The sequence below is a fragment of the Kogia breviceps genome, chromosome 4, assembly GCF_026419965.1.
Source record: "Kogia breviceps isolate mKogBre1 chromosome 4, mKogBre1 haplotype 1, whole genome shotgun sequence".
In the NCBI taxonomy this organism is placed as follows: domain Eukaryota; kingdom Metazoa; phylum Chordata; class Mammalia; order Artiodactyla; family Physeteridae; genus Kogia; species Kogia breviceps.
In genome coordinates, this window is record NC_081313.1 from 137,728,557 (window position 1) to 137,754,844 (window position 26,288).

Below are 26,288 nucleotides of genomic sequence, written 5' to 3' on the forward strand. Positions count from 1 at the left end.
GCAATGAGACGTTGCAAACCTCAGACATGTGTAAAGTAACCGTTTTCATGTTTCTGTAAGAAAACACATGATGAACAGGATTAATTGTGTTTAATGTAGTCAGCTTCCCAAAAAAACGGTAAATCCACTCTCCCTAATTTAGCAATTGGGAATCAAATTATCTTAGACTTTTTCATATCCATCACCAACACTGTACTTTGGTTTCATTTTAAAACTTTTTTGTCTCTCCTACAAAGACTAAGAGTAGAGCAAAGCTATTTGGAGCAGGAGCTTTAGAATCAGACTGACACATCTTTTTTAAAAAAGTAAAGAATTCCCAATTCTAACAAGGGATAGGACTGAGCGTGGAATTCAGAGACTGTTGCAAAGCTATTGTATAATACTTATTTGCCTTCTGTGGTAAAGTGTAATTAGCCAAGATCAAAAAGACTTGGGTTCTAGTCCTCCTCTGCTGCCCTGTCACTGTAGTTATCTAGCTGCTTGCTTCTCCCCATTTGTCTAATCCATTAAATGATAATGGTGATGAAACCAAGGTCCCCCTAAAACTGAGTTCCTCTGCTGAGTTTATGAATAACTTCTCTATCCTAAACTTTACTCCCTTTCTTTTCTTGAACCTGTTCCCCTCAAGATTGAGGAGTATCAAAGAAAAGGGGGGACTGAAACATATACAAGCCCCTGTGTCCCTGTCCTTTGAAGTAAAAGGCTTTTGCTTTAGTTTCCCAGGCCTCCCTTTGGTCTCTAAAGGCTGGATCAAGAGTTAATGATTAGGAAATGTGAGGATGTAGAAACTAAGAATACTTGTTGGGCCGGGAAACTGGTAACAATTTAGAATATAAACCAGCTGCAGAGCAAAATTACCGAACTCCCATTTCCCTGAAAGATATAAAGGCCTGACACACATTCCTAAGTTGTTTTCACAGAAAGCAGACCTCCACCAGATGAAAACTGCTGACTACATAACATAGATCCTAGACTGGTTGAAACCAGAAGGGTGATGATGCTTAAAACTTCACCTTGATGCCAACCCATCCAATAATTGTGCACGGCTTGATCACACACCCTGCAGCGTGCTCCCTCACCTTGCCTTTAAAACCCCTTCCCTGAAAGCCCTCAGGGAGTTTGCATCTTTTGAGCATGAGCTGCCCATTCTCCTTGCTTGATGCCCTACAGTAAACGCTGTACTTTCCTTCACCACAACCCAGTGCCAGTAGATTGGCTTTATTGCATACGGGTGAGAGGACCCAAGTTTGGTTTGGTAAAGGTGACTGCGTATGTTGGAATAAGTACTCTTCATTTCCAGTAATCTCTATTTTCTTCATTACAGCTTCAATTTCACATGAAGAATTTGTTTATTCATTCACTTACCAGACATTTACCTGATGTCTACTATATCCCAGGCACTGTTCTTGGTTGGGGGGGGGGGGGCATAACAAACAAAATTGAAAAAATTCCCTGGTTTGTGGAACTAAGATTCTAGAAGGCTTAGGCAGCTCTTTGTGCTTGATTAAAATGCCCAAACTGTTGGGGTTTCCAAACCTTATTCTCTGCATCTGTGGTGACATTTTAATGCCTCCCAGGTGACACTTGCTGTGCTAAGTACTTTTTATTCATTATCTAGTAAATTTCACAGCAACTCTGAGATGGGCATCTTTGGTTTGCTCATTTTTACAAAGAGGAAAGAAATGCTTAAAATGGTGAATAATTTGTTCAAGGTCTCAAGATCTAGGAAGTGATAACATTAGAATTTGAAACTGGAGAAATCTTATTCCAGAGACTTTGATAATAATGATAGCTATACTCCAAGACCCTTATGAAAACTTAGTAGATATTCTCTCTCAGCAAATTCAATGTCTATATTTTCCAGAGAAATTGCTTATACTAATAGACAATTTAATTCCCCTACAGGTAATGTGTATTTTCTCTCTGGTAGTTTTGAATATGGTCTCCTCTTCCCCTGATGTTCTAAAGTTTCACTACAAATTGCTGAAAAGGATTTATTTTTAGTCTCACCTCTTTAGGATTTGAAGTTCACTTTTAAAAAAAATAGATATAACTTTATTCATACTAAATTATAAATACATATATTCATGCTCTGTGTATTTCTGGATAACCTATTGTTTTCTGGTATTTTTTAATTTTTGAATTTTATTTATTTTTTTAGACAGCAGGTTCTTATTAGTTATCCATTTTATACATATTAGTGTATATATGTCAATTCCAAAGTGAAGTTCACTTTTAATCTTAGGATGTTTGACTTTACTTCTGGAAAGTTCTTTGTTATTATCTCTTCAATGTAACTTTTCCAAATTTACCTCAATTTTCTTCTTCTCTAACTCATACATATATTGGAGTCTCCAAGCTCCTCTACACTTCTTACCTGTTCTTTCTCTTTTTCCTTTCATTAAAAAAAAATCTTTCTAAGTAGAATTCTAGGAGAATTCACTAGGAATTTCACTAGGTTTGCTTGATCAGAAATCCTATGTTAAAACTGATCATCATTCACTGAAATTCATTTTTCATAGAAGCTGCTGGTTTCAATGATGATCCATTTATTTTCCAGATTGTGGCTAATAAAATAACCTACTGGATGGATAAAACATAAGGTCTTCCATCAGACTGAAGAGTAACTTGCCAAGGTCTTCAGTTTGGAAAGGCATTCCAGAAGACAAGTGGTTATGATAAGATTATTCATCAAAATACACTAGGGTCTGGCTCCAGATCCTACCATGCTGCTGAACTCATAACTGCTGACTCTTTTCTTCAAGATCAGCCCAGGAGAGGTTATCAAAATAAAGCACAGAAAATTGTGCAAATCCCTAGAATGAAAGGAGGCTACTTTGCAATGGTGTATATGGGATGAGGGTTTAACCTGGGGCAAGAAGAACTCAGTTTGGATGTAGAAGGATAACAGAGTAAAGAAACGGTTGGAGCTGTTCTTGATTTTTCCCTACCATTGCTTTAGAACAAAGAGTATCTGTCCTTACACCTACCATGACTCAGATCTCTAGTACAGAAGTGCCCAGAGACAAAATTAGGGAAGTGGAACAAACTGAAATAAATTATTAGAAATAGGTCAAAATAAGCCAATATTTTCAATAGATAGAAGCAGACTAAATTCTTCCATTAAAAGAAAAATATTAACAGATAAAAAAAGAAATACAAAATTTAGGTATATGCTGTCAGAAGCTTCACACTTGTAAAGAGCTGATAACTGATGATGGGTTGAAACTAACTGGGGCAGTTATTTCCTCATTCCTTTCCCTCTAATCTTCTATGGCTGGTTAATTTCAATCTAAGCATCTCTCTTTTTTTTTTTTTTCTTTCTTTTTTTTCTTTTTTGGTACGCGGGCCTCTCACTGTTGTGGCCTCTCCTGTTGCGGAGTACAGGCTCTGGACGCACAGTCTCAGCGGCCATGGCTCACGGGCCCAGCCGCTCCGCGGCATGTGGGATCTTCCCGGACCAGGGCACAAACCCATGTCCCCTGCATCGGCAGGTGGATTCTCAACCACTGCACTACCAGGGAAGCCCTAAGCATCTCTTTTTAATTGTGCTTGTTCCCAGACTGAGGTGCTGAGAGAAGGGATTTTTCATGGACTGAGAAGTAATTTTAGGTTTTTTGGTTCCTGGATATCTCAAATTTGGGCAATATCCACCTCTAACCCTCAAAGGTGGTTAAGGCAGACCTAGCCTGTGGTATGAAAAACATAACTGTTGAATTAATATTGGAGTACACAGAATAAATAGTAGGACAGACATAGCTCAGAAACAATTTTGAAAACTGGAAGAACAAGAATAGAGATTCTTCAGAAGAAGAGAAAACTATGAGAAAATATAAAAGCAAAGTTAAGTGATATGGAGGACAGAAGTAGATATACTACTATAGGGATAATTATGGCCCCCTAAAGAAAAATAATGAAAGATAGGAATTTTGGGGGGGAGGGTAAAATAAAGTTCCTCAATTAAAAAGACTGTAAAACAAATTAAAACACAATAAAAGCAAACTCAGAGATGGTCCAAGGTACTGGAATTATTAAAGAAGAATTTAAATTATGTTAAAATTGCCAAAATACCTAGCAAAAAAGATGAACAACATCTGAATAGAAGAGAAATAGAAATATAGAAAATTAAACTATAAAAGAGAACCAACTAGAAATTTTAGAAATTAAAAAAAAAATCAGAAATGAGAAATTCATTAAATTTGGGATAATGGCAGACTGGCCATAGCAGGTGAAAAGATCAGTGAATCAGATGACAGGTGAACAGAAATTATCCAAATTTTAACACAAATAAAAATAGAGTAAAAAATTTTTTTAACAATATAATTACCAAAACCTGGGAGGTAATATCAAAAGCTGAAATCTACACATAATTATATTTTCAGAAGAGGAGAAAGAAAATGGGCAAAAGAAACATTTAAAGAAAAGATGACCAAGAATTTTTAAAAACTGATGAAAGATATCAACCCACAGATCCACAAATCTCAGTGAACCCCAGACAGGTTAAATAGAGAGAAAACCACACCTAAGCCTATTAGCAGTCAAAATGCTAAAGAAACCAAACATATGAAAAGAATTCAGAAAGAAGCCAAAGAAAAGAGACACATTTGGGAGTACTATACTAAAAGGAAAACAAGAAGACATAAAACAGTATCTGTAAATAAAATGTTGAGAGTGCGGAAAAAAAGTGGGATTGTCAACCTACAACTCCATATGCTATAAAAATTAACTTTAAACAATAAAGAAAAATAAAGACATGCTCAGACAAAAGGCGAAAAATGATCTTCAGCACTCTCACTACAAAAAATGCAGAAAGACTTTTTTCAGGTTGAAAATAATACCAGAAGGAACCTCAGACCTCTGGAATGAAATGAAGAGTAACAAAAAATATGAATACCTAGGTTAAATGTAAAATGTGTAATTCTTATCTACTTTTGCATATTTATATATTTGTTTAAAATGCTATTGATTGTTTAAAGCAAAACTATTGGGTTGGCCGAAAAGTTTATTCAGGTTTTTCAAAACATCTTATGGAAAAACCCAAACGAATTTTTTGGCCAACTTAATAGCATTTATTTATTTACTTATTGGCATATGTACTGATAAAATAGAAGATAAAAAGAGCACAAAAGTCAATACGAAACAAATGGATTTATGCTGTTATAAAATTTTAACACTAGTTTTGAAGTAACACACTTAAGAGCTGACTGTGATAACTTAAAGATGAATATTATAAGCTCTAGAGAAACTACTAATACAAATATTAAAAATCAATACAGTACTTGCTTCAGTGGCACATATACTAAAATTGTAATGATACAGAGAAGATCAGCATGGCCCCTGCGCAAGGATGACATGCAAATTCGTGAAGTTATCCATATTTTTACTCTTTACAATACTACTTTTACTATTTACAATAGCCAAGACATGGAAACAACCTAAAACAGAGGAATGGATAAAGAAGATGTAGTACATATATACAATGGAATATTGCTCAGCCATAAAATGGAATGAAACTGGGTCATTTGCAGAGATGTGGATGGATCTACAGACTGTCATACAGAGTGAAGTAAGTCAGAAAGAGAAAAACAAATATCATGTATTAATGCATATATGTGGAATCTAGGAAAATGGTATAGATGATCTTATTTGCAAAGCAGAAACAGACGTAGAGAACAAATGTATGGATACCAAGGGGGAAAGCGGGGGAGTGGGATGAATTGGGAGGTTGGGATTGACATATATACACTATTGATACTATGTATAAAATAGATAACTAATGAGAACCTCCTGTATAGCAGAAGGAACTCTACTCAGTGCTCTGTGGTGACCTAAATAGGAAGGAAATCCAAAAAAGCGGGATATATGTATATGTATAGATGATTCACTTTGTTGTACAGCAGAAACTAACAACATTGTAAAGCAAGTATACTTCAATAAAAATTAATTTTAAAAAATCAATACAGAAGAAAAAATAAAATACTATATATATATCACTAAAAAAAGTCATAAAAAACAATGGAGGGCTTCCCTGGTGGCGCAGTGGTTGAGAATCCGCCTGCTGATGCAGGAGACACGGGTTCGTGCCCTGGTCCGGGAAGATCCCACATGCCGCGGAGCAACTAAGCCCGTGAGCTATGGCTGCTGAGCCTGTGCGTCCGGAGCCTGTGCTCCGCAACGGGAGAGGCCACAACAGTGAGAGGCCCGCATACCGCAAAAAAAAAAAAAAAAAAAAAAAAAAACAATGGAAAGATAAAAACAAGAAAAAAATTAAAGGAATAATATTAAAAGATATAATGTTTAAATCCAACTTATCAATGATTAGATTAAATGAAATTAATTAAAACAGTCCATGGCCATATCATCAAAAAGTCTATAAACAATTAATGTTGAAAAGGCTGTAGAGAAAAGGGAACCCTCCCACACTGCTGGTGGGAATGTAAATTGGTACAACCACTATGGAGAACAGTATGGAGATTCCTTAAAAAACTAAAAATAGAACTACCATATGCCACAGCAATCCCACTCCTGCGCATATATCTGCAGAAAACTATAATTTGAAAAGATACATGCACCCCAATGTTCACTGCAGCACTATTTACAATAGCTAAGACATGGAAGCAACCTAAATATCCATTAGCAGAGGAATGGATAAAGAAGATGTGGTACATATATATGATGGAATATTACTCAGCCATAAAAAGAATGAAATAATTCAATTTGAAGCAACATGGATGGACCTGGAGATTATCATAGTAAGTGAAGTAAGTCAGACAGAGACAAATATCATATGATATCACTCATATGTGGAATCTAATTTTTAAAATGATACAAATGAACTTATTTATATAACAGAAACAGACTTACAGATACTGAAAACAAACTTATGGTTACCAAAGGGGAAACTTGCGGGGGGAGGGATAAATCATGAGCTTGGGATTAACATACACACACTACTATATATAAGATAGATAACCAACAAGGATGTACTGTATAGCACAGGGAACTCTACTCAAAATTCTGTGATACCGTATATGAGAATCTGAGAAAGAATGAATATATGTATATGTATAACTGAATCACTTTGCTGTACACCTGAAACTAACACAACATTGTAATTCAACTATATTCCAATAAAATTTAAAATAACACTCCTGTAAAAGGCATAGACTGCTACACTGGATAAAAATGTAAAATCCAAATATTAGATCTTTATAGGAAGAACACTTTTATTATGAAGACACAGATAGATTCAAATTTTAAGATGAAATGAAAAAATATATACCACGCAAACACTAAGCAAAAGAAAACTGGTGATTTTATATTACTTCCAGACACAGTAGATTGAAAACAGAGTATTAATAGAAATAATGATAGAAGAATCAATTTACCAAAGAAACATAATAATATGTACGTATCTAAAAACAGAGGTCCCAAACTCATAAATCAAAATATTTTTATGGGCTTCCCTGGTGGCACAGTGGTTGAGAATCCACCTGCCAATGCAGGGGACATGGGTTCGTGCCCCAGTCCGGGAAGATCCTACATGCCGCGGAGCGGCTGGGCCCGTGAGCCATGGCCGCTGAACCTGCGCATCCGGAGCCTGTGCTCCACAAAGGGAGACGCCACAACAGTAAAAGGCCCGTGTACCGCAAAAAAAAAAAAAAAAAAAAATATATATATATATATATATATATATATATATATATATTTTAGAGTTAAAAGAAAAAGAAACAGTCAAATCCATAAGGCTAATACTACAGAAACTCAGAAAATAAAGGAAGAAAAAGTTCCTGTTCATTTTATGAGGTCAAAGCCTTGTTCATAAAACCAATAAAAATATCTTATAAGAAATGAAAACATCCCTCATGACTATAGACACAAAATCCTCACAAAATATTTGCAAATATAATCCAATAATTTGATGAACTAAATAAGACTTTGAAAATTAATTTGGAAATGCAAAGAATATTGAATAACCAGTCTTTTAAAAAACGAACATATTTAAAGGACTTAGGCTATCTGATTTCAAGACTGACTGGCTATAAGGCTACAGTAATCAAGACCATGTGGCATTCATATAAAGTAGATGCATATAAAAGTAAAGAATGGGGTAGTCAATAGAAATTGCCATCCATTCAGTGAGAAAAGATTTCTTTTTAATCTATTGTTAGAACAATTGGATAGCTTTAAGAAAAAAATAACTTGATCTCTTACTCCATACACCAAAATTAATTCAATATGGATCACAAATCTAAAGATAAAACCCAGAACAATAAAGCTTGTAGAAAAAAATAAAGGAGAATACATTTGCAAATTCTGAGTAGACAGACAGAAACCATTAAAAAATATATATATATTAGACTTAATCAAATTTAAAATTTTTGCTCATCAAAAGATACCACTAAGGAAATGAGTAGATAAGTTACAGAGTAGGAAAAAGACATTTATAGGATATATCTAATGGAAAAAATGGATCAAAAATAGACAAAAGCTCTACAGAACAATAAAATGATGAATAATCCAATAAAACAATAGGCCAAAACTCAAGCATACAAATCACAAAAGATACAGAAATGGCCACTAGGTATTAAAAGATGCTACAGAGAAAAGCAAACTGAAACTACAATAAGATATGACTTCACACCAATAGAATGGTTAGCAAATGTTGGAGAAGGTGAAATGCTTATACAATGTTGGTAAGAATATAAAATGATACAATCACATTGAAGACTCATTTGGTAGTTTTTTATAAAACAGTGGTTCTCAAACTTTTTAGTCAGGACCCCTTTACTCTCTTAATTCTTAAGAAGCCCAAGGAGATTTTGTTTATATGGTATTATCTATCAATATTTACCATGCTAGAAATTAAAACTGAGAAAAATTTAAAATATTTCCTTATTAATTCATTTAAAATAACAAAATCATATTTTAATGAGAAATGACATTTGTCAAAACAAAAAGAATTAGCAAGAGTGGCACTGTTTCACATTATTGTAAATCTCTAAAATCTGGCTTAATAGAAGACAGCTGGATTTGTATCTCCTCTGCATTTGTTCTCTTAATACAGTTTAGGATGAAGTATATGAAGAAAGTTTTGTCTTACAGAGAAAGGCTTTGGGAAAGAAAGGACTATTTTAATAGGCTTTTTCAGATAATTATGGATATTTTTGTAGATACTAAACGAACATTTAGTGGTAGCAGTATTCCTGAAAGTGAGGTGCAGTGTGGAATCAAACAATATCAATCAAATTTTTTGTACTCAATTACATTAAAATCTATTGGTCCATCTTATATTATTAATTGAATTTACCTCATGCATGATTTTTAACACCAGGCAATGAATGACCATTTGGAAAACACTGGTTCTGAGTTATGTGGATCTTATAAATGATGACTAATTTTATTATACAATCTTTTGATATCACATTTGGTAATATCACCACCAAAGTCATCAGAAATACTGAAAAGCTGTTAAGCTCATGGTAGCTAATACATGTTTTCTGAAATTCTAATTTTTGCTTCAAAGTTAAAATTTTATCATTAACAACAAATAGAGTGAGTTATTGTCCTTGAAATGACAGGTTTATCTTGTTTATTTACAAGAAAGTATCTGCCAAATATATTAGCCTGAATAATCAGTTTGTCAATAAAAAAATTGGTGCTCCATGAAGAAAAGCAGCTAGTTTACCTTTTAACTCAAAACAATTGCACAAATGCATTTCCTTGAGACAACTATCATACTTCAGTATGTAGCAGAAGAGCTTTTTGCAGGCTATTGAAAAGATGAGTACTCAAGTGTCAATTTTAATAAAATTAATAATTTTTACTGATTCATCAAGGACATTCTTAATTAAAACTGGTATACTGAAGGTGTGTGATGGAGAGTAATACAGTCATACCACAATTGCTTGTAAGGCTTCATTCATTTTTTTACCCAACATTACTTTTGCATCGTTACTGAAAATGTCAACACAGTGAAAAAGGTAAATGTCTGGTTAGTACTATCACAAAGATGGTTTTGACATTTGGAAACCTCCCCCCCCAACCCTGGTCTTAAGATTCCCAGAGATCCATAGACCATATTCTGAGAATCATTGTTAAAAATTGAAGCATATATCTACCTTATGACCCAGAAATTACATTCCTACATATTTATACCAAAGAAATGAAACAGTGTGTTGACCAAAATATTGTAAAGTAAGTTTATACCAACCTCATTAAAAATCACTTACTGGGAAATAAAACAAATATCCATCAGCAGGAAAGAGGATAAACAAATTGTCATGTAGGTATGGAATGGAATGATACTAGAAGATAAAGAAAAATAAACACATGATAGATGCAACAGCTGGATATTTTTGTCAAAAACATTATGTTAAGTTAGAGAAGCAATACATACTTGAGTATATACTGTGTGGTTCCATTTATATGAAATTCAAATATAGGCCAGATTGATCTATGATGATAGAAACCAAGGAGGTGGACTGAAAAGGGGCTGAAGGGAAATTTCTGGGGGGTGGGGGGGATGAATGCTTTACATCTTGTTTGGAGTATATATAATTTTTAAAACAATGAATTAAATGCTTCATATTTGTACATTTTATTGTATAATGATTATATCTCAATGAAACAAAAATAAATTAACAGTTTCTATCTTTAAATGAAAAAGACTGTAACTCCTTGAGTTTTTTAGGTTATGCCTTGTTCAATTGCAAAACAGAAAACTGGACAAACAATGAGCACTCTATAAGTGCCTCATGAATGAACAGATGCGTGTAAAAACCAAAAGCATATTTAAATATCATGGGAGTAAAACCATCATTTCCTTTGTATTGGACGTATTTTCATTACCTCATGAATTTATGTTTCTGCAAAAAAAAAAATACTAGATAACAAATCGCAATTACTGATCTAAGTATTCAACTTATAAATTTACAAAAAATAATAATATAAACAAGGAAAGTAGAAAGAGGTAATAAATATTCGATGTTAATAAAATGAATGCAATACAGATCGATAAAGCCAAAAGTTGATTCTTTGAAAAAAACAAAATAAATAAACGTCTGTTAAGATTGATCAAGAAAAGAGAAAATATAAATAAAAACTACTATGAGTGAAGACAGTACATGACAGAAAAAGTAGAGCTGTGAAAGCAGCAAAAAAGAATACTATCAATGACTATATGCCAACAATTTTGAAAACCTAAATGAAATACCTAGAAAAATAAGTTACCAAAACTGACCTAAGAATTCATCCCTCCAGTGGAAACCAGACAGTGATTTCACAGATAAGTGCCACCGAAATTTCAAGTAACAGATCCAAATTTCACACATCTTGCATTTAACAGAAAAGAAGATACAGGTCAGTGTTAGCCTGACACCAAATTAGTTTTATCCTGACACCAAAACATGCGAAAGAACAATTAGAGGTCCATTACACTAATTAATATAAAAATTAAAATTGCTTTAAAAAACTTACCAAAGTGAACCCAACAATATTATTAATATTATAATAACCAAGATAAAACTGTGTTTTTATCTCAGTTATGTGAGAATGGTTTATTATTTAAAAATTCATAATTACTTTTCACAATAATATCAGATTTAAAGAGAGAAAAATTAATATGATTATCCCAGTTGATACCAAAAAAGTGATAGAATTTAGCACCTATTTAGAAAAAAACCCCATACAATTTCTTAATTCATTAGGAACAGAAGGTTGCTTAACCTGATAAACAGTACCTTTGAATAACAATAACCAGAGCAAACACTGTCAAAAAAATGGTTAAATCTTTGAAGCACTCTCTTTAAAATGGGGGATGAGCCATGCATGTCAAACATTACTGTTTTATTTAACAATTATAAAGACTCTTAGTCATTACAATAGAACTAGAGATAAAAGAAATGAAGGAAATAAAACTGACTTTATTTGCAGATTATGTAATAGTTTACATAGACTTCTCCTTCCTCAAATATAAAGATAATTCATTAAAAATTATAGAAGAGAAGGTGGCTTTTATTATTCACTCACTAACTGTGACTTCATCGATCTTGCTATATTCAGCTTAACCATTAAAAGTTTAGATTCTCTTGGAATTAGGGAAAACATTGCTTTTGCCCTTGAATAAATGTCCAAATACAAGTGATAATTATTTGCAGAACTGTATTCAGAACACCAAACTGAATCTGACTTTCAGCTGGAGGGCAGTTAAATTACATTTTCCCTTATTTAACTGAGGTTAACTGACTTTAATTGAGGGACCTAATCATGGGCCAGACATGCTTCTGATGAAATAATTTACTAGGTGTTACACATTATAGGTGCTCAGAATAAGTATTTTGGATGATAGAAAATTATACAGCAATGGGAAGGCCCCTCTGGAAAGCTAAAAAAGGCAATGAGGCCAATTACAAGAGAATGGACATTTGTTCATAATACATTTCTAATCTCTGAATTTTTTTCTTAGTCTTGCATTCTCATCCTAACACAAGGATACCCATGTTTGGGGACTGATTTTGGCACAGTCTCTTTCTTGAGAATATAAAATTGGAATCAAAACTACTAGTTCATTTCTCCTGTCATTGGAATAGATGACCCATTACTACAGGAGTTGTAGTATTGGGCCATGGTCTGCAAAGAGATAGAGAAACACTCAGAGGAAAGTCAAGAGAAGAAAGGAGTCACCTAGGAGAGGCAAAGAACCCAGGTCACCTGCAGACCTCTGTCTCCTTTCCTGATCCCAACTTCAGCCCAACTCTACTTTCTGACATCAGTTCTGTAAGGCACCATTGTCTCTATTTAATCACCACTCCCACTCCAACACACACACTGTTAACAATTAAAGTTAGTCCTGTTGCATATGATACCGCTTATATGTAGAACCTAAAAAATGGTACAAATGAACCTATTACATTTACAAAACAGAAATAAGAGTCACAGATGTAGAAAACAAACTTATGGCTACCAAGGGGGAAAAGGCAGGTAGGGATATACTGGGAGATTGGAATTGACATATACACACTTCTATACATATAATAGATAACTAATAAGAACCTACTGTATAGCATAGGGAACTCTACTCAATACTCTGTAATGACCTATATGGGAATAGAACCTAAAAAAGAGTGGATATATGTGTATGTATAACAGATTCACTTTGCCGTACAGCAGAAACTAACACAACATTATAAACTAACTATACTCCAATAAAAATTAACTTAAAAAAATAAAGTATTTTCATCCCTTAAAAAACAAATAGTTAGTCCTGTGAGTTTCTGCTACTTTTAAGCATAGAGCCTTGATAAAGACATATGTGGAAAAATGAGGTCCTATTGCATTACAAGGATATTCTATTTTAACAGAGCAGATGTTAGTCATTTTGCCAGATACTTCTAAATAGGAGCACGTTATAAAACAGCATTTTGTGTCTTTTCCTAACTAGGGCCCATGGACTCCAAGGGCATCCAGAAGTACACTAGCAGGCATTCAAAGCCACAGGATAAACACGCTGCATCTTCATGTAGTATCAAATTTACTACATATTATGTAACATAAAATACCTTTTTTTTTAATTACACTAAGAGTTTGTATGAATGTAAGATAAAATACCAGACTTCAAGGCAATTTTCTGCTTGTTGGCAGACCGCTTGAGGCTAAGTGTGTGCCTTATGGAGTCCCCACTGCTTTCCTCTGCCATTAGGGGGCCCTTCAGAAGAAAAGTTTGAACGACACTCATGCATTATACCAATAATCAGAACAGTCCAAAAAGTAATTCCAATTGTCAGAGTGTATAGTCTCAAATGCTGTTCACAATGAAATTTCTCATTTACTCATCATCATTATTATTATTTTTTAAAGGACAAATTATGTGGAGGTCCACAATAGCTTCTGCAACATTCTGCATTATCTACTTACTTTCATTCTATGTATTTACATGACTGGATACAAATACCAATATAAAAAATGAATTAATATTAATGGATGTAAATGTATTCAAACTGGAATTACGAGTTAAAACAACATCACTAATGTTACATCTAAACTGAAGGGCATTTTCAAATGAAGATTTTACTTAGAGGAGAAATTAGATAAACTATGGTTTCAGGGTAATGGGGAGTAAATACAGAGTAAATAGAATAAGGTAAATCTTAGTGGTATATGTCCAATACATAGCACTGAGTTTAAAAAATGAGAAAAAAAAAGTTACAGTATGAGTCATGTAAAATCAATTTTAAACAAAACTATAAAACACTCAATGACTCCTATATTTTCCATGAGTATTTATTTACGAGTGTGAAAACCATAGCGAAAGGACTGGAAAGATCTACTCCAAAGGACTAACAGTAGTTACCTTTGAGAGAACAGATCTAGGTCTAGAGGAAAGATAAGAGCACCTTTTAACATCTCATTCATATTCTTGTGGGTATAGACATGGTCGTCTCCTCTAAAAGCAATTACTTCATAACCACAGTGTTTCCAGATCTGTTTGGGGCAATAAGAAATAGAGAAAAAAAATCTTTAATGTTGCCTACAATGCACAAGTGCAAACTATAAAAAGAAAGAAAGAAAGGAAGGAAGGAAAGAAAGAAGGAAGGAAGGGAGGGAGGGAGGAAAGAAAGAAAGAAAGAAAGAAAAAAAGAAGAATGTGATATTTGGTTGCTTTTCTAAAACATGAAAAGATCCTTTAATGATCTGCTTTTCTAATTTCTAGTAAAAGATTTCTGCATTTATTAATGTAAAATGTGTTTATATTTTAATAATGTCTTTACCTAAGTTTCCTAAGATAAGCATAATTTGGTAAACCATAAAATTGAGCTAAATTCAACAAACTAAAGCAAAATAAATCATTAAACTCTCTCCAGAGCAATGCCTGTTTTCAAGCTCTTGGTTAAGTGTCCATAAAAAGAGCAGCAAGATACTTAGTTGTCCCTTTATTAACATTACTGACTTACTCAGTAATTTCAGATATGCTTTATTTTCAGTCTAGATTCATTTTCTATTGGCACTGACTCCAAACAAAAGAGTTTTAATTTTCCCTGATCACTAACTCCCAACTTCCAGTTCTGTGTCAAACAGGTAATAATGTGTAAACAAACACTAAAATACCCTAGCTGAGTCTTAAAGGTATTTCTGGACTTTGTTACAGAATCCTAGAGTTGGTGTATTTTATAGACAAAATGTACACTAGTTCAACCTCTTTTTTTCTTCTTTTTTATTTATCTTATTTATCTTTTTATTCTCAGAGCAAATGGAAATGAAGCAGGAGAGCCTTATTCAGGGACTCACAGCTCATTACAGGTAGGGCAGGATCTGAACATGAATTCCCAGCCCAAGATATTCTTTCTATGCTTCCTGCCTCTGGGTAAAGCAAATTATTTGGAGTTTTATACATTGGATTTTGACAACTTTAAATTGAAGCCTCATTAATTTTCTTAGTGGTTCTTATAGGTTTCACACCTTTTCCAATATAGATCATAAGAATAACTATTCTTCTCCATTGTATAAACATCAGATTTCATTTTAAAAAGGCACCTCACTATCTGGGAAATATCAGTGGTGACAAAGGTAGTCTTCAGTGTTTCTTTATAAATTATGTCTGGCTTCACAGTAAAAGCCAAAAAAGAGGAAATCAAAATTGACACTGCTGGTTTTCGTGGGCATAGGAGACTATCTAAGCAGGAGAATGAATCAAAGTTTCAACATTCATTATAGTTATAAAATTCTTTGGGAGCACAAAGACAGTCACATCTTTATCTTATCATTTTTTAATGTGTAAAATCTACAGGCACATAATTTAAAACCTATCCAAGCACTTGGGCAGGGAATTTTTCTTACCAATTGGACAGCCAGATTCTTTCAAAGATGTATTTTGTTATATATCCCCTTCTTAAAAATAAAGTTTATGTTTCTGGTTTTCTCTGATTAAAAGAGTAATGACAGCCATTTTGGAGAATTTGGAAAAGTGCAGAAAATATACATATATCTTCATTTGATTGTGTTCTATGTATGTGCCAGGCACTGAGATAATGCACATACTGTAACTATTTTGTTCTATTACAATAAACTTATGGACTAATTTTTAGTTTCATTCCAATTCCTGCAGAATTGCATAAATGAGGGAGCAGGAGAGAGAGAGAGAGAGAGAGAGAGAGAAAATGCTTGTGTAAGGTCAATACAGCTGACAAGCCGAGATACCAGGACTTGAATTAAAGTCTTCTAACATCACGTCCTAAGCTTTTTGCCTTATCTCATCTGTTTGTCTTGGAACTTGTCTCAGACCACAGAGGAAACCAACGTTTCTAGACATTTGCCCAATACGAACTACAGAAGGAAGACTGTTACTATACTCCAGTCTGGCATCCATTCCCATCAAAACTATGATTTAGTTGTTGCCATTCAACATACTCTCAGTCCTAATCTTACGTGACCTCCTCTCAGTAGTATTTGATGCTGTTACCCGTCTCCCCGTTGAAACAATCTCATCTCCCTATTTCCATGACATCTCATCTGCTGTTCACTTTCTGTCTGTTCACGTTCACTTTCTACTGCCCATCCATCTTTCTCACCATTACAAGTCTCCCTTCCTCCATCCAGCCATGAATGGTAATGCTCCTCAAGGCTCAGTCCCACTATCTCCCTCTGTCGCCCCATATATTACCATTCATACTCAAAGCCTTGATTTCTACTCATCCACATAAGCCCACCCATGAGCTCTTATCTGGCCTAGAAACATACATACTCCAAGGCATCTTTACATCTTCAATCCAATATCTCAAAGTTACGTCAGAATTCAGTAAGTCTCAAAAAATTGACGTCTCTTTCTCCAAATCCATTGTTCTTCCAGGGTTAAATAATTTGGTGGGCAGTCACTTTATCCCATTCTGTTACACAAGAAGTCTGGAATCACCTTGAACACCAACCCTAATATCTCATCCATAGCAAGGCCTGTCACAAGTGTCTTTTTGCCTTCTCGATGGCTAACATCCTTGACTAATCCATCTTCATCTCCAGCTCAGAGATTTCCACTGCCTCCTAACTGATCTCCCACAACATCCCAATTCATTTTACACAGTGGCCAGAGCCATATTTTTACACCTCAGTGGCTTTATCTTAGGATAAAGTCCAAATCTTTGTAACTGTCCTGCAAAGCCCAGCAAGAGGTAGCTTCTCCTTGCCTTTTGAGGTTCCTCTTTTAGTTCCCTCCTCTTGCTCTCTGTACTTCACTGAACTTCATTTTAAAATCTAGAAGCCAGGGCTTCCCTGGTGGCGCAGTGGTTGAGAGTCCGCCTGCCGATGCAGGGGACACGGGTTCGTGCCCCGGTCCGGGAAGATCCCACATGCCGCGGAGCGGCTGGGCCCGTGAGCCATGGCCGCTGAGCCTGCGCGTCCGGAGCCTCTGCTCCGCAACGGGAGAGGCCACAACAGTGAGAGGCCCGCGTACCACAAAAAAAAAAAACCAAAAACAAAACATAAAATCTAGAAGCCAGGCTTCCTTTTGGCCAAAGGGCCTTGGCAGATTCCGTTTCCTCTATATGGAATTTCCCATTCCTCCCCATCACACTCACTCACATTTTCTCTTTCCTGTGCATCTCACACACAGGCACACCCTTTATTCTATTTCTCTCTTATCCTCTAAAACTGAGCTCAACATGTCTTCTTCAGGGAAGCCTTTTCCAACATTCCCACCTCATCCTGACTCTGTAAGATTCAAAAGGTATATGTGTGTGTGTGTGTGTGTGTCTGTGTGTGTGTGTGTGTGTGTGTGTGTACACATGTTCTATTCCTTCAGGAGACTTATTTCAGTTTATAAGTACAGTTTCATTAGTGTGGCTATTTGTATAATGTCCATTGCCTCCATGAAGCTGGAACTGGATCCCTAGGGCCTGTTGAAGCACAATGCATTATAGGTACTCAATAAATATGAATGAATCAATTTCTGCTTTACCAGAGAACCAAGGATAATGAGTAACACCCCAAATAAAAAAGTTAATTGCTTCCAAAGTTATTAGTTTAAATAACTAACCTCCTGTTGGGTATTTTGACTGTACCAATAGTACTATAATCTACCATACTGTCTATGTTAGAAGGCTAAACATCACTTTCATTCCTTCTTTTCTTTATATCAGCTGAGCATGCTGCATTTATCTCCAATATACATCCAGGATCCCTTCATTTCTCTTCTCTCCAGCATCACTGAAATCTCCTGGTCTGAGGCACTACATCTCTTGATGGTATTGCATTTACCTGTTAACTAGTCTCCCTACTTTCCCCCTCATTCTCCCAAAATTATTTCTCTACTCAGAAACTACAATGATTATTGAAATAAGTTAATTAGATCACTTCAATTCCCTGTTTAAAAACCTTTAGTATTAAAAAAAAAATCTCCTCTAACACCATTATTCTTTATCATGTCACCATTTTCTTCCTCTTATCATCACCTTAAATTATTTATTTTCTTTCCAGTCTGACAAGGATGTAAACAACTTGTAAGCAACTGCTTACAAGGGTAAGCAACCGTTATCTGTACCTACCATGCCAAGCACATACTAGGTGCTAAAAACTAGTATTAAGTTATTGAACACACGGTAACTGTAATCTATTTTGCCAACTTTTTTTTAGGAAATTTTGGAAGAGCTTGCGTACTGAATAAAGTCAGGGACTCCTTTTACACTGGGTGTCACTGTGAACTTCCAAAACTAGAGGAAGCTCAAGAAGGGACCAAGAAATGATTTCTAGTGCTTAGGCCTCCACAGAATGCTTATTATATTTTGAATAAAATATACTTAACAATTCACAACTTTCAAAATTCATATGAAAGAAGGTTAATGTGATCCTCTAATTTCCTATTCTTTCCAGTCCTAATGCTAAGTGTGGCTAACAGTACAACAGGGTAATAATCTTCATTATCTCTTCCTCTTTTCAAAATTACTCATCAAGTGCTTCAAATGAAAAGGGGCCCACTGGGGCCCCAGGATGGAGAGTGTAAGTGGCGCTTTTTTTTTGTTTATGCTAATTAAGTAGTCTGCATACTGGTTACTTAGCAGTATCCTTCATTGAGATGCTCAGTACTGGGCACCTAATTATATGTTTGAGGCCTAAAGTGGTCATTATTAAGATGTGAGCAGGCAATATCTATCAATTATATGCTATTTCTGGGGTCTGGCATGATGAGACTCATGGAACGTGCAAAGCCATTTACAGAAAGATGTGCTGAATTATGCTGTGGTATTTTATTAACAAGTGGGTCACAGTGAGCACAAAAAAAGGACATTATTTTCCTAAACAAAATTATTTAGATATATTTACATATATTTGCATATATTTAAATGTATTAGAATATAGTGATACTACATCCTTTGCTTATGGGTTTGAAAAACTTCTCTTAGCTTTACTATATTCCTTATTCATGTGAAGCAGTTTCTACACCTGCCTTCAACTGGTGTGAATATCAACTTACTGAATCAATCAGCTCAGCATATGTGAAAGAACAACTCCATTGAAAACTAAATTTCTCTTGGGCTTTAACGGAATCCATCAATATTGTGTGTTGGGGGGGGGAAATCTATAACCCTGTTTTTTTCAAAGAGAAAACAAACTATTGATTTTTTTCAACAGAATTTTTACTGTTTTAAGGGTTCTTTTCCCTCTCCAACATCAGTCTCCTGCCAGTATCTGTGCAGCAGAGATGAAAATGTGCTGATTTTATGCAAGTACAGCTGACTAGAGATCACTCCACAGAAGCAAAGCAAACAAACGTAAACAACATAAAATATTTAGATCGCAGACACATTAAGAGCAATTTTGGTGATGGGCATGAATTATGGTTAGTGGACAGATCATCTATGTAACAGTGAGGAGCTGGTAATCCTCTAATGTTCTTATAGACAATAGAGACAAACCATAGTTGGGAATAAAAAGCTAGAAATTTAGGATGTTGCAAAGGCAGCCACCATTTAAATGTATCAGATATAAATGTATTATAATCTGAATCCTGTTACTGTGGTTGCATATGTAGTTTGCAGTTTTTTCCCCAAGCTTTATCAATATCCATTTTGTCTCACATTAAAAAGCCTCTAAATATTTAACTTGGAGAACATGTGTAGCAATTGTTTTCTTGAAAGCCAATGGAAGACACACATTTGGTTCACCTCTGTATCTCCAATGAAGGTGACAGCCAGCTGCTAACATCAGGGGTGGAGGGGTGAGAGGGAAATGACTATACTGGGAGAGTAGCTAGTGAGATATTAAGTACATAAAAAAAGACACTCAGACATTCAGCATCTTTTCAAAGTCTTCTCTCTGGCATTTACTTTACACTGCTTCCTCTAGTATATTTTCATCAGTTTAAACAATTTTCCTATCATCATATTATCTTTACAATTTTTGATAATGATACATAAAGGAAAAGTCAAACACTTATTCCTTCTTGTCTGAATGGCAGCTCAGGGTAATCAAATAATTAATTGTTCAGGGAAAGTTATTCTTTATAGAAAAATGCCAACTAATAAATGTGTGAGAAATGATAGAATCTGAATACCATCATTTTGCATTCCCTATTGAAATAATGGAGCCAGGCAATAATAATCAATGGCTTATAAACCCAAAAGGTGAAAATCCCATGGGGAGTTTTATAATGGATGGACTGCACAGATAACACAAAAACCTGATGATTAATCTTAACAGAAAGACAGACAACCTGGCACTATGTATCTGCTAAAGCACAGCAATAAGAAATACATGAAGCACCTTCAAAATAAGCCCCCAAATTGAACCTGAATCTGAGAAAGCCTCTAGTCCCAAGGGTAATTTACAGGAAACACAGGGGATAAATGGACACATTAAATAACTCCACGGGGATGTAACCCACAAAAATCCAGAAGGTGAGAAATTCTAGAAGACAACAAATAATTTTTCAAAAAGAAGAGAAAGAAAAAGAGGAAACTATTACAGATTAATGAGATCTAAGTAATATATTAATCAAATGCAATGTGTAGACCTTGATTATTTTGAACAAGGCAACTGTAAAAATCATTTATGAGATAAATGAAGAAATTTTAACACTGAATGTTTATTTGAAGAGACTAAGAAATCTCCCTTGCATTTAAGGTGTGATAGAAGTATTGTGGTTAAGTCGAAAAATACACAAGAGATGTTATTATACAGAGATGTACACCAGAGTGTTTACTTATGGTATGATGTTTCAATTTGTTTTTAAGTAACCATTTTAGAGGAAGAGAGAAGGTTTAGATGCAACGAATTTGGCTATGTGTTGATAATTGTTGAAGCTGAACTATGGGTGCATGGAGGTTCATTCTACTACTACCTATACTTATAATTTAAATACTCCCTAAGAGTTTAAAATGAGCGATTATGTTGCAGGTTCACGATTGCAAAGCACAGATAATTTGTTTCTGTGTTTTACATGCTAATACGTATAACTCTCAATACCTAAGAACTGAGCTGTTAAAATCTTCCTAAGTGATTGTTTTTTGAATTTTTGTTTGTTATTTAAAATTGGAACTATCTCAAACTTACAGAAATATTGCCAATGCCGAAGAAATAACTTTAAAAAATCCACTAAACCATTTGGAAGTAAAGTTGCCAACCCAACATCCCATTACTATGGAGTACTCTGGTGTGTATTTCCTACACCCTATTCTATTATTTAAGGATATTCTATAATATAGCAAAGATCCATCAAAGGCAGGAAATTCACATTGATACATCACTACCATTTAATCCTGACACTCCATTCTAGTTTAGCCGATTGTTCCAAAATGTCTTTTATAGCAAAACAACCCTGTTATCATGTGTCTTTAGCATCTTTCAATCTGAAAGAGTTCATTTTTTTTCTTGACTTTCAGGATTGTTTGAAGACTACATTCTTCAGTTTGGGTTTGTTTGATATCGTCTCTTCATTAGATTCAGGTTTGCACCTTTGGCAGTAACATCACAGAAATAATGCTGTTATTATTGCATCCCATGAGATGACACACAATTTTGATTTGTCCCATTGTTTGGTCACTTGACTGACTTAATTAGGGTAGTTTCTGCCAGGATTCCTCACTGTAAAGTGACTCTTTAAAAATCTGTAAGTAGGGCTTCCCTGGTGGTGCAGTGGTTGAGAATCTGCCTGCTGATGCAGGGGACACGGGTTCATGCCCCAGTCTGAGAAGATCCCACATGCCACAGAGCGGCTGGGCCCGTGAGCCATGGCCACTGAGCCTGTGTGTCCAGAGCCTGTGCCCCTCAAAGGGAGAGGCCACAACAGTGAGAGGCCCATGTAAGCAAAAAAAAAAAAAAAAAAAAAAAAAAAAAAATCTGTAAGTAGTTTAGAGAGAGATACTGTTAAGCAATGTAAATATTTTGTTCCTCATTAATCTTCAAATTTGATAATTTATTCATTCATATCAGTATAGGCTCATGTATGAGCTTTTCTTTTAATTCAGTGGGTTTTAACCCATTACTGTGATTTATTTTTTTGCTACTATTGTGCCAGATTTACTCAATGTAACTCTTTGAGTTGGATTCTGTACCTTTTTAGCATTTCTCTGTCATTATTTGAGCACTTGCTTGCTTTATTTCAAAATAAGATGTTTCAGTTTCATCTTACATTTTCCTTGCTCTAGACTTAAGATCAACCATGTCTTCAGAGAGTCCTAGTTCTTTCAGCAAAGAAAGGTCTGCAGAAGCCAGACCTGGGTGATATGTGTGTCTAGTGCTACTGGGGTGTCACTGCTTCAGCGTCATCTCAGCAGAGATAGGAAATACACAAATATTTATGAGTTCTTTTATATATTTGTGTGTATATATATATATATATATATATATATATATATATACACATAAGAACATAGCATAAATTATAACTTTACTTCTAATTCTAATCCAACACCAATGGGTTCATTTTAGTTTACTCTTCATATTTTGGACTCCTGTCTCCAACAGTAAAAAAAAAAATCTAGTTCTTATTATTCTTAACATATTCACTTTGATAATTTCTCTGAATGTAACCAATCTCCCATCACTTTCATAAGTCTCTCCCTCACGTGGATTACTTCCTCACCCCACACCTCGCTACTACTTTCCTGACTGCCCACCTCCCTGGGCATGTGTCCCAGCACCAGGTGGAAGCCCTCCATACCTCACATGAGCCCTGACACTGTGTGCATGGATACCCTTCTCAGCCTCCCTAAGCCACGACTCCCCATTCCAGGCCACCTTCCCACACAGACATACCCTCCATCTTGCTTAGGCTCCATACCCCCCAGGCCAGGCTGTCCTTTTGTGTGGACAGAGCACTCACCCTGCTTATGTTCTGACATCATATGATCAGTTATCCTCATCACCCTCCCCACATGTGAAGCAATGTATGTGAACACCCTCCTCACTTGCTCACCACATCAGGATGTCTCTTCACAGGGAAAAACTTCTCACCCTGCTTCCACTCTGACCTTGATATCCTGGCCACCCCATGTGCACATCCTCTTCTTACCTCTTAGGATCGGACAACTTGTTCAGAATCATCCCTCAACCAGCCCAATACAGACAGCTCTCTCATCCTCTCAGGTTCCAAAACCATGTGCTAGGTACCCTTTCTGTTCAATACCCTCTACAGCCTGCTTGATTCTGACAGCCTGCACTGGGCAGCCCTCCTACATTAATGCCCTTGGCTTGGCTTGGCTTTTAATTAAATGTTTTATTTTACGGCTCTTATCAAGAAGACAGACAACAAACATTGGCAAGGATGTAGAGAAAACGGAACGCTCGTGCACTGTTAGTGGGAATGCAGAATGATGCAGCCACTGTGAGAAACAGTATGGAGGGTCTTAAAAGATTGAAAACAGAACTACTATATGATCCAGCAACTCCAACTGTGGGTATATAACCAAAGGAAATGAAATAATTTCATCTCACATTAATTACAGGATTATTCACAATAGCCAAGACACAGAAACAACCTAAATGCCCACTGACAGATGAATGGATAAAGAAAATGTGGTAAATGCATATGTAAAATGGAATATTATTCAGCCATATAAAAAGAAGGAAATCCTGCTATTTGCAACAACTGGATGGACCTTGAGGACATTATTCTAAGTGAAGTAAGTCAGACAGAGAAGGACAAATACTGTCTATTCTCACTTAATACATGGAATCTAAAATAGCTGAATTCACAGAAATAGAGTATAATGGTGGTTTCCAGGGGCTGGGAGGTAGACGAAAATAGAGAGATGTTGGTCAAAGGAGATAAACATCCACTTATAAGATGAATAAGTTCTGGAGATCTAATGTACAGCATGGTGGCTATAATTAACAACACTGTATTATATATTTGCAAGTTGTTAAGAGAGTGAGTCTTAAATAATTTCACCACAACAAAAACAAAATGATAATTATGTTAGTGGACAGAGGTGTTAACTAACCTTACTGTGGTAACCATTTCACTATACATATGTATCAACTCATTACACTGTATACCTTAAACTTACATATGTTACATGTCGGTAATCTCTCAATAAAGCTGGAAAAAATGTTTTATTTTAAAAGTACTTGTAGAGGGGCTTCCCTGGTGGTGCAGTGGTTGAGAGTCCGCCTGCCGATGCAGGGGACACGGGTTCATGTCCCGGTACGGGAAGATCCCACATGCCGCGGAGTGGCTGGGCCCGTGAGCCATGGCCGCTGAGCCTGTGCATCCGGAGCCTGTGCTCGGCAACGGGAGAGGCCACAACAATGAGAGGCCTGCGTACCACAGGAAAAAAAACAACAACAGCAAGTACTTGCAGATTCATACACACAGGTTTAAGAAGTAACACAGAGGTCCCACATAGTCTTTACTGAATTTGCCCTAAACGTAACATCTTACATAACTACAGTATCACAAAACAGGAGACTGACGTTAATATAATCCACCAATATTATTCTGATTTCCCCAATTTCACATGTGTATGTATGTATTTAGCTACAGGCAACTTCATCACATGTTATAGATTTATGTAAACCTGACCACTCAATATACAGAACAGTCCTATCGCTTCATGAATCCCTCATGTTGTCCTTTTATAACCACATGCACCCCCTCCCACCAACCGCCACCACCTCTAATCCTTGGCAACCACCAATGTGACTCCATTTCTGTAATTTTGTTATGCAAAGTATGCTCTACAAATGGTATCTTCAAGCAAAATATGTTCTATAAATGGTATCTTCAAGTGTGTGGCCTTGTGGGATTAGCATTGTTTCCTCAGCCTAACTTCCTGGAGATCTATCCAAACTGATGCATTCATCAATAGTGTGTTCTTTTTTTATTGCTGAGTAGTATTCCAAAGTATAGATGCAGCACAGTTTGTTTAACCATTTACCAGCTGAAGAACATCTGGGTTATTATTAGTTTTGGGCTATTAGGAATAAAGCGCCTGTGAATGTTTGCATACAGACTTTTTGTGTGAACGCCCTACTTGGCTTCTGACATGCCGCAGTGGCCTGCACTCCTACACAAGAACCCTCAGAGTAGGTTTGAGTACCAACACCCACTCTGAGCCACCATGCTCTCCACAGCCCACCTCTCCCAACCCCAAGTACTGATATCTTCTTTACTATACCCTACTTACTGGATTTTAGGACAGAACAGTATAAAAGGGAAATACGAAGTGGCTTAAGTGATTATAAACATCGTGTAAAGGCTACTTCAGAGAACATAATTCTAGTACCTAGTAGTATAGTGGCTGCACCAACTAGGCATTCAATGAATGTCTGTGAATGACGGAAGGCACATTTGAGAATCTGCATCCTCAACAGACAAAGCAAGTATGTCTTAATTTAGTAATTGATGGATGTTAAGTCCTCAGATTAGGAATAAGAACAAATGATGCCATAAAAGAGAGAGGAATGGAAGAAAATGTTAGGAAAGTTTTTTTGTTTTGGGGTTTTTTTTTGTGGTACACGGGCCTCTCACTGTTGTGGACTCTCCCATTGCAGAGCACAGGCTCTGGACGCGCAGGTTCAGCAGCCATGGCTCACGGGCCCAGCTGCTCCACGGCATGTGGGATCTTCCCGGACCGGGGCACAAACTCATGTCCCCTGCATCGGCAGGCAGATTCTCAACCACTGCGCCACCAGGGAAGCCCAATATAACACATTTTAAATCCTTTTTGCAAGTTGCAAACTGGTGGCCTACAGGCTAGATATGGACAATAAATGAACTCTGTCCCACAAAATTTATTATAAGTTTGTCCTTTAATCCTTTAACTTACTTAAAGTTAATGGCCCACATTCATGTGCGGTGGCAG

The 26,288-nt window shown here is 35.8% G+C and overlaps 1 protein-coding gene and 1 non-coding gene across 2 annotated transcripts in view; one reads left to right on the forward strand and one right to left on the reverse strand.

The window, feature by feature from the left end:
- The window catches only part of SGCD (sarcoglycan delta), a 1,028,538-nt gene that overhangs the window by 477,996 nt on the left and 524,254 nt on the right, over nt 1–26,288 (reverse strand). The gene's annotated exons all lie outside the window — the stretch shown is intronic.
- On the forward strand, nt 5,276–5,382 carry LOC131756430 (U6 spliceosomal RNA). The gene has a single exon (XR_009335614.1). It is a non-coding gene; the product is annotated as a U6 spliceosomal RNA (small nuclear RNA).